The following is a 9177-nucleotide window of genomic DNA, read 5'->3' as shown; positions in this document are numbered from 1 at the left end:
AAGGCAAGTAGGTCTCAGATAGTTCAAGTTTCAACTGGCAAGGCATTCCATAAATGAGGGGCTACAATCGAGAAAGCTCTCTGCCTAGTAGAAGACAAATGATAAGTCCGGATGTTAGGGACTTCAAGCAAATTTTGGTCTTCGGACCAAATGCAAGGTCCTAGACTGAGTCTTCCAAGCTCCAAGGATGGGCCTCGTGGATGAAACCAGCACAACTTGCCCTTGTCTCCTGGCCGGTGTTTGCTTGATGTGAGACCCTCAAAGGCCCTCTCTTTGGGGAGGGGGAGGGTCTTCTTAGGGGCCTCAAGTGAAGGCGAAGATATCCGTCCTGCTAGTATAGCACTGCCAGAGAGATCCCAAGGGCCGTTCGGTCTAATCTCCTGCCATACAGGAAAACACAACCCAACCCCTCCCGACAGATGCAGACATATAGACCTCCACAGAAGGAGACTCCACTGGAATCCCAGGTTGCAACACATTCCTCTATGGGACAGGTGTGATCCTCAAGAGGTTCTTCTCCTGTACCTTGAACCCATGACTCCATTGTGTCCTGGTCTCCAGAGTGGCAGAAAACAAGCTTCTTGCTCCCTCAATGGATCATCCTTCCAGATATTTAAGCATGGCTCTAACAACCTCCATTTCTCCAAGCCGCTCCTCATAGGGCTTGGCTTCCTTTGACCTTTGGCCATTCTGGTCACTGTCCTCTGGACATCTTCCGTTTTGCTCATCCCTTTCTTAACTGGTCTTGCCCAGAAGTGGACACAGTGGTGAAGACCCCTGATGGGTTCTGACCAAATCAGAATCGCATGGGACCACGACTTCCTTTGATCCAGACACGATTCCTCCTACTGGTGCAGCCTAGTATTGGCGATCATCACATTGGCCATTTTAGCTGCCGCATCACACTGGGAACTCAAGTTCAGCTTGTGGTCCTGGATCCCTTTCCCATGGACTGTTTTTAAGTCAGGTGCCTCCACCTCCCTGTATCTGTGCATTTCATCTTCATGCCCAAGTGTAGCTCAAAGAGCCGGGTCTCTCTACCCTTTAGAAGAGAAGGCTGAGAGGAAACATGAGTGGAGCCATGTATTATTATTATTAATTATTATTATTATTATTTGTTAAATATCTTCCTTAAAGTTTTACATTATAAAATGCAAATGCTCCATCCCCAATCATAGACCAGGAGCAACAGGAACATCCTTGGGAGAGTAATGGGCTCTCGGATGTATCTCAATGGATTGTCATTGATGAATGCACTGGGGATGTTGAGGAGGAGGACAACACTTTACACCTACATGATTCACTTCAACAGGAACACTCTTCAGGGGACATACACACTGTCTTGCACAAAAGGGACCCTGTCAATCCTCAAAGGAAACAGGTCTTGGTAGTAGGTGACTCCCTCCTTAGAGGAACGGAAGCCATCATTTCCAGACCGGATGGGATGGCTCGAGAAACATGCTGCCTCCCGGGGGCAAAAATACACCATATCACTCAGAGGCTCAGCAGGCTCCTAAAGCCCCATCACCCTCCCCACCTTATGTTGATACATGTAGGTACCAATGACACCGCTAGGCATACTTTTCAAAAGATCACAAATGATTTTCGAGCTCTGGGAACAAAGCTAAAACTGTATAATGTACATGTGATCTTTTCATCCCTCCTCCCTGTTGTAGGACACGGCTCTACAAGGGCCGGAAAAATAGTACAGGTCAATAACTGGCTCAGAAAATGGTGTCAAGAGGAGCATTTTGGCTTCCTTGACCATGGTCTACTCTTCCAAGAGGATGGACTACTGGCAAGCGATGGGGTGCATCTCACACAAGTAGGAAAACATCTTTTTGCACACAGACTCACAAACCTCATCAGGCGCACTTTAAACTAGATCCACTGGGGGAGGGGAACAACAGCCTGGCGAACACTATATTACCCACGACCACAGGGAACCGCCGAAAGGCTAAACGGAGGGCTGCACAAACACAGCAAGGACCAAGTACAGAGAGCACAATAATCCCAAATAAACAGTTCGAGGGGAGGTCACAGGGGCTTACATGTCTTTACACTAATGCTCAGAGCATGGGAAATAAGCAAGACGAACTCCAACTCCTAGCACAGCACCACACATACGATGTCATAGGCATCACTGAAACCTGGTGGGATGACTCCCATCACTGGAATTTAACCATTGAGGGCTATAACCTCTTTCACAGAAATAGAGCAAAGGGGAGAGGAGGGGGAGTAGCTTTATATGTCAAAAACAGTTACGTTGCAGAAGAAATGCAAGACTGTAATCCGGGAAACCAGCTTGAAAGCATCTGGATAAGAATCAAGGGAACCGGGACTCAAAAAGATCTTGTCGTGGGTGTCTACTACAGACCTCCGAGTCAGGATGAAGGACTTGATGAAGCCTTCTGTCAACAGCTGACCAAACAGGCACAAAGAAGAGATATAGTAGTCATGGGCGATTTCAATTATCCCGATATCTGCTGGAAAACAAACTCAGCCAAGAGTACAAAGTCCAACAAATTCCTCACTTGCCTTGCAGATAATTTTATGGTCCAGAAGGTAGAAGAGGCAACAAGGGGATCAGCAACTCTTGATCTAATCTTAACAAATGTGGAAGACCTGATCAATACAGTTGAAGTGGTTGGATCCTTAGGGGCAAGTGACCATGTGCTCCTGCAGTTTGCAATACAAAGGAATGCTGAAACTAAGACAAGTCAAACACGCATTCTGGACTTTAAGAGAGCTGACTTCCAAAAAATGAAGGAATTACTGAGCGGCATTCCATGGACGCCGATATTAAAAAACAAGGGAGTTAAGGATGGATGGGAGTTTTTCAAAAGTGAAATACTCAAGGCGCAAATGCAAACAGTGCCAACAAAGAAGAAAAATAAGACAAGTGCAAAGAAGCCAGAATGGATGTCCAAAGAACTTCTAACTGAGCTAAAGCTCAAAAGTGACATGCACAAGAAGTGGAAAAGGGGAGAAATCACCAAAGAAGAATTCAAACGTATAGCCAACACCTGTAGGGAAAAGGTTCGCAAGGCTAAAGCGCAAAATGAGCTCAGGCTTGCCAGGGACATAAAAAACAACAAAAAAGGCTTTTTTGCTTACGTTGGTAGAAAAAGGAAGAACAAGGAGGCGATAGGGCCTCTGCGAGGAGAAGATGGGGTGATGGCGACAGGGGACAGGGAAAAGGCAGAACTGCTTAATGCCTTCTTTGCCTCGGTCTTCTCAGAAAAAGAAAGCCATCTTCAACCTCAGCAACACGGAATGGACGAAGGATTGGGGGAAATCCAACCCCAAATAGGGAAACAAGTTGTCCAGGAACACTTGGCCTCTCTAAACGAATTCAAGTCCCCAGGGCCAGATCAGCTACATCCAAGAGTACTGAAGGAACTAGCGGAAGTTATTTCAGAACCACTGGCAATTATCTTCGAGAGTTCTTGGAGAACGGGAGAAGTCCCAGCAGATTGGAGGAGGGCGAATGTGGTCCCTATCTTCAAGAAGGGAAAAAAGAACGACCGAAACAATTACCGTCCGGTCAGCCTCACATCAATACCAGGCAAAATTCTGGAAAAGATCATTAAGGAAGTGGTCTGCGAACACTTAGAAACAAATGCGGTCATTGCTAATAGTCAACACGGATTTACCAAAAACAAGTCATGCCAGACTCATCTGATCTCTTTTTTCGATAGTTACGAGTTGGGTCGATACAGGGAATGCTGTGGATGTAGCGTACCTGGATTTCAGTAAGGCCTTCGACAAAGTCCCCCACGACCTTCTGGCAAACAAACTAGTAAAATGTGGGCTAGACAAAACTACGGTGAGGTGGATCTGTAATTGGCTCAGCGAACGAACCCAAAGGGTGCTCACCAATGCGTCGTCTTCATCATGGAAAGAAGTGACAAGTGGAGTGCCGCAGGGCTCCGTCCTGGGCCCGGTTCTGTTCAACATCTTTATTAACGACTTAGACGAAGGGTTAGAAGGCACGATCATCAAGTTTGCAGACGACACAAAACTGGGAGGGATAGCTAACACTCCAGAAGACAGGAGCAGAATTCAAAACGATCTTGACAGACGAGAGAGATGATTGGCCAAAACTAACAAAATGAAGTTCAACAGGGACCAATGCAAGATACTTCACTTCGGCAGAAAAAATGGAAATCAAAGATACAGAATGGGGGACGCCTGGCTTGACAGCAGTGTGTGCGAAAAAGATCTTGGAGTCCTCGTGGACAACAAGTTAAACATGAGCCAACAATGTGATGCGGCTGCTAAGAAAGCCAATGGGATTCTGTCCTGCATCAATAGGGGAATAGCGTCTAGATCCAGGGAAGTCATGCTCCCCCCTATTCTATTCTGCCTTGGTCAGACCACACCTGGAATCACACTGTGTCCCATTCTGGGCACCACAGTTGAAGGGAGATGTTGACAAGCTGGAAAGCGTCCAGAGGAGGGCGACTAAAATGATTAAGGGTCTGGAGAACAAGCCCTATGAGGAGTGGCTTAAAGAGCTGGGCATGTTTAGCCTGCAGAAGAGAAGGCTGAGAGGAGACATGATAGCCATGTACAAATACGTGAAGGGAAGTCCTAGGGAGGAGGGAGGGAGCTTGTTTTCTGCTGCCCTGCAGACTAGGACACAAGGGAACAAGGGCTTCAAACGACAGGAAAGGAAGGAGATTCCACCTGAACATCAGGAAGAACTTCCTCACTGTGAGAAGGGCTGTTCGGCAGTGGAACTCTCTCCCCGGGGCCGTGGTGGAGGCTCCTTCCTTGGAGTCTTTTAAGCAGAGGCTGGATGGCCATCTGTCGGGGGTGCTTTGAATGCGATTTCCTGCTTCTTGGCAGAACGGGGTTGGACTGGATGGCCCGTGAGGTCTCTTCCAACTCTACTATTCTATGATTCTAAAAAAAGAGAAAAACATGGGAAAAAATACAAATCATGGTATTTCACAGCAAAAGTGGGAGAACATTTCTTTATAGGTAGAAAGTAGGAAACAAAAAAGAAGAGAAAAGAAATAAATATATCTGTACACACACATGCATATATGTATATACATACATATATATACTCATCAAAACCTATCTATATATATAAAAGAGTGATGGCATCAGGGCAGCGGACAAAACAACAAAACTACAGGCCCCCCAACCTCGAAATTTTACGACACAACCCATAATTCACGGTTCTAGGTTGATACAACAAAAAAAGTAAAATAAAGTCCTAATTACAGGGAGAGGAATAATAGTTTTTATCCAATTGCTGCCACTTTGAAGGCTAAGCTCCACCCACTTGGTCTCCTAGCAACCTCCTCAGCCCAGGGGACAGGCGAAGTTAGGCCTCACTTAGGCCTCTTCCACAGATTATCAGATTTGAACTGGATTATATGGCAGTGTAGACTCAAGGCCCTTCCACACAGCTATATAACCCATTTAGAATCTTATATTATCTGCTTTGCACTGGATTATCTTGAGTCCACACTGCCATATAATCCACTTCAGTGTGCATACTAAACATAAAGACAACCATACAACAGACATTCAATACCACCACAACCTCAACAATTTCTCACCAACACCACCAGACAACGCCACAGCAACACGTGGCCGGGCACAGCTAGTATATATATAGGTAGATAGATAGCTAAAAGGGAAAAAATGAGAAAAAATAATACCGATAATAATAAAAATAAGGGGGGAGAAAGAAAAATAATAATAGTAACAAAAATATATAAATAAATAAAAATTTAAAATAAAGAAAGGGGGGGGGGAGTAGGTTGTAGACTTCCATCTGTCTTTTACTGGCTCATCATCACCTTTTTCCAAATTATTTTTAAGACACCATGTCCCTTCGTCCTCCTTAATCTTTAAGGTTGTGTCGATTCAACAAATAAGATCAAACTTCATCTGTTTTAAATAGTCCTTCACCAGGTCCCAATTTGTTTCTTTCTTTGGTAAACCTTGATTTGGGGATAAGCAGTAGGTGAGTCTATCCATGTTCATTATCTCTTTGTTTAACCAATCCTCCTTTTTTGGAATCTCCTTTTGTCTCCAAACCCTAGCATATGTTATCTTCGCGGCTGTAGTCAAATAATGGAACAGAATCTCTTTGTTCTTGTCATCATCAATGTCAAACATTTCCAATAAGAAGTATTCCGGCTCCCTGTGAATCTTTATCTTAAGAATTGATAGTAGAGCTTCATTTATAACTTTCCAAAATAATTGGAAAATTAGGGTGTCCTAAGGAAGAGGGAGGGGCTTCCTTTCTGCTTCCCTGGAGACTGGGACTCAGAGGAGCCATGGGTTCAAATGACAGGAAAGGAGATCCCACCTGAATGTGAGGAAGAACTTCTTGACTGTAAGAAGTGTAGCGGAACCTTTGTGCTACGGTCCTTGCGAGCGCAGTGGGAGGAATTGAAGACGGACAACTGGAGTCTTTCCAAGAAAAACAGTTTATTGGCAAGCGGCCGCTGGGGTTCCCCCTAGCACAACGCGGTGCTTTCCAAGGGAGAACCCCCAGCGGTGGGCTGAGTAAATATTTATACAAATTACAGGGTTCGGGTTATGCCCGCCCACAAGCAAATTCATTGGCTTAGAGTTGTGACGCGGCTCGACTTGCATCCAATCAGCGCTGACCAGCGGCCCGGGCGCACTCTTTCTGTGTCGTGTTCACAATCACTCAGAGCGCCTGCGTGCGCACGCGCAGTTTGTCTATTCTTAGCTTTCATTTCTTCAGAAACATGTGATTTCCCAGAAATCACATGTTTCTGTGAGCTTATGCACCTGGCTCGCTAGCCGTCGCCATCTCTGCCCATATATGGCATTTCCTGGGGTTCTTTAACCTCCCGCCTCAGAAGAGCTGTTCAACAGTGGAACTCTCTGCCTCATAGAATCATAGAATCATAGAATAGTAGAGTTGGAAGAGACCTCATGGGCCATCCAGTCCAACCCCCTGCTAAGAAGCAGGAAATCGCATTCAAAGCACCCCCGACAGATGGCCATCCAGCCTCTGTTTAAAAGCCTCCAAAGAAGGAGCCTCTACCACGGCCCGGGGGAGAGAGTTCCACTGTCGAACAGTGGAACTCTCTCCCCTGGGCCGTGGTAGAGGTGTCCAGTGGAGGCTCCTTCTTTGGAGGCTTTTCAGCAGAGACTGAATGGCCATCTGTTGGGATGGCTTGGATGGTGCTTTTCCTGCCTGGCAGACTGGACGGTGATTGGGTCTCCTCCAAGTCTACGGTTCAATGAGTTCTCCTCTCTCACCTGTCAAATTTGCATATTTTGCAGAGAGTAACAAGAAAAGCAGCCTCTTCCTCAAAGCTGCAATATTTCATACCCTGGGCCTGCTCCGGAATCTGTCCCTGTGATGTAAAGAGGGCAGAGCCATTCACCAGGGAAAGCCCGTGATGCCATCAGGTGGAGCAACGATGGCCTGAAGCACTTACTAGAAGGAAGGAAGGAAGGAAAGAAGGGAGGGAGGGAGAGAAGGAAGCCTTGAGCAGAGCGGACTGGCCTGTCCTTCAGTTCAGGATTTCCAGGGAGAGGGAGATTGGCACAGAACGGACTCAGAACAATCTGGAGGAAACTTGGCCGAGGACTTTCCCCGCAGGGCGTGATCACCACCCAGGAGGAAGCTCTGGACCTGGAAGAAAGCTCACCTGCTCCCTTGGCTCTTGGCCTGGCTCCAAAGCTGGGCCTGGAAGACGCCCACGGCCTTGTGGGGAGACCTTCCTTGTCCACCAAGGCCACCACTTCCCAGCTGCCATCAGGAGCCAGGCTCACCCACGGAAAAGGCCAGGTGATGACTTCCGTGGATAAAAGAGGTTTGGTCCACCGTGTCTCCCAACATCTTGGGACAAATTCAATGAGCACTGGGATTAAGTACATTTGGGAAATGGAAATCTCCATCACCTCCATCATCTTGGAGATTTTATGATCTTTGGAAAGACATGAGCTGGTTAGAAGTCATAACCTGTTGAAAAATGATGTCATAACCTGTTAGGAAAATGTTATCCATGCTAGGCAATTGGGTTTCTCAGCTGTTAAACTGAATCATAGAATCATAGAAGAGTTAGAAGAGACCTCATGGGCCATCCAGTCCAACCCCATTCTGCCAAGAAGCAGGAAATCGCATTCAAAGCTGATACTGTAGTGATAATGTACTGATAAACTGTTAGGGACTAAGATATACCAATGCACAAAACACATACATACAGCAGAGTTTCAGAAGTGTTCTTTCAGTTGCCCAAAAACATCTCCTCTCCCTTAAAATATATTTGCCTTTAAATCATGCTCTCAAGAGACCAAAATAAGCAGACTTCTTTCAAAGTAACATAGTTTGGTTTGCTCACAAACTTCATGTATTCAGCATACAGGTACTTTGCTCATCAGTCCAGTTACAGATAGGATTTGAAGGTGGATAACACAGGGCATCTTTCTCATAATCCACAGTCCAAAGTCCAACGCATCTCTCTGTTCTGAGCATCTAATAGAGCCTCTGTCTAGTCTGAAAGTCCAATGGAGTCCTTAGAGTCTGAGAGTCTGAAAGCATACATCTGTTCCTACTGAAGTCTCTTAGCAAACCTCTAAAACGGAGTCTGAGTCCTGAACAAGCCCAGACCCGATCCCATGGTCTGCAGCCCCTCTCACAACAAAGAGTTAAAGAAAAAATGCACACCAATACACGGATATACAATACAGAAAGCAATCAGAATTATATACATAACAAATAACTAGTGGAGGCTTGAGACGATGGCTCTTTCCAAGAGTAAGGGTGTCCCTCCAGATGTTTCTGAACTGCAGCTCCCAGTGGCCCCCATTGGTTGAGCTGATGCTGAGTGATGCTGGAGGGTGCTGTATTGGCAACATCTGGGGACCATACGATTCACCCCCCTGCTTTCCTCTGACACAGTGGCTCTCAACCTCTGGGTCCCCAGATGTTTTGGCCTTCAACTCCCAGAAATCCTAAAAGCTGGTAAACTGGCTGGGAATCCTGGGGGTTTTGGGGCAAAACACCTGGAGACCCACAGGTTGAGAACCACTGCTCTAACAAAAGCTGAACTAAGTAACATTGAGTATTTTGGGGTGGCCACTCTAGGCCTCCAGGATGACAATGGGTCAACTGGCTGCGACAGTGTCCTCCCAGAGGAGCAGCCCTGGCCTTCCTGGACTGCA

This window comes from Anolis carolinensis, chromosome 4, assembly GCF_035594765.1.
Source record: "Anolis carolinensis isolate JA03-04 chromosome 4, rAnoCar3.1.pri, whole genome shotgun sequence".
Lineage (NCBI taxonomy): Eukaryota > Metazoa > Chordata > Lepidosauria > Squamata > Dactyloidae > Anolis > Anolis carolinensis.
Note: the sequence above shows the minus strand (reverse complement) of the source record.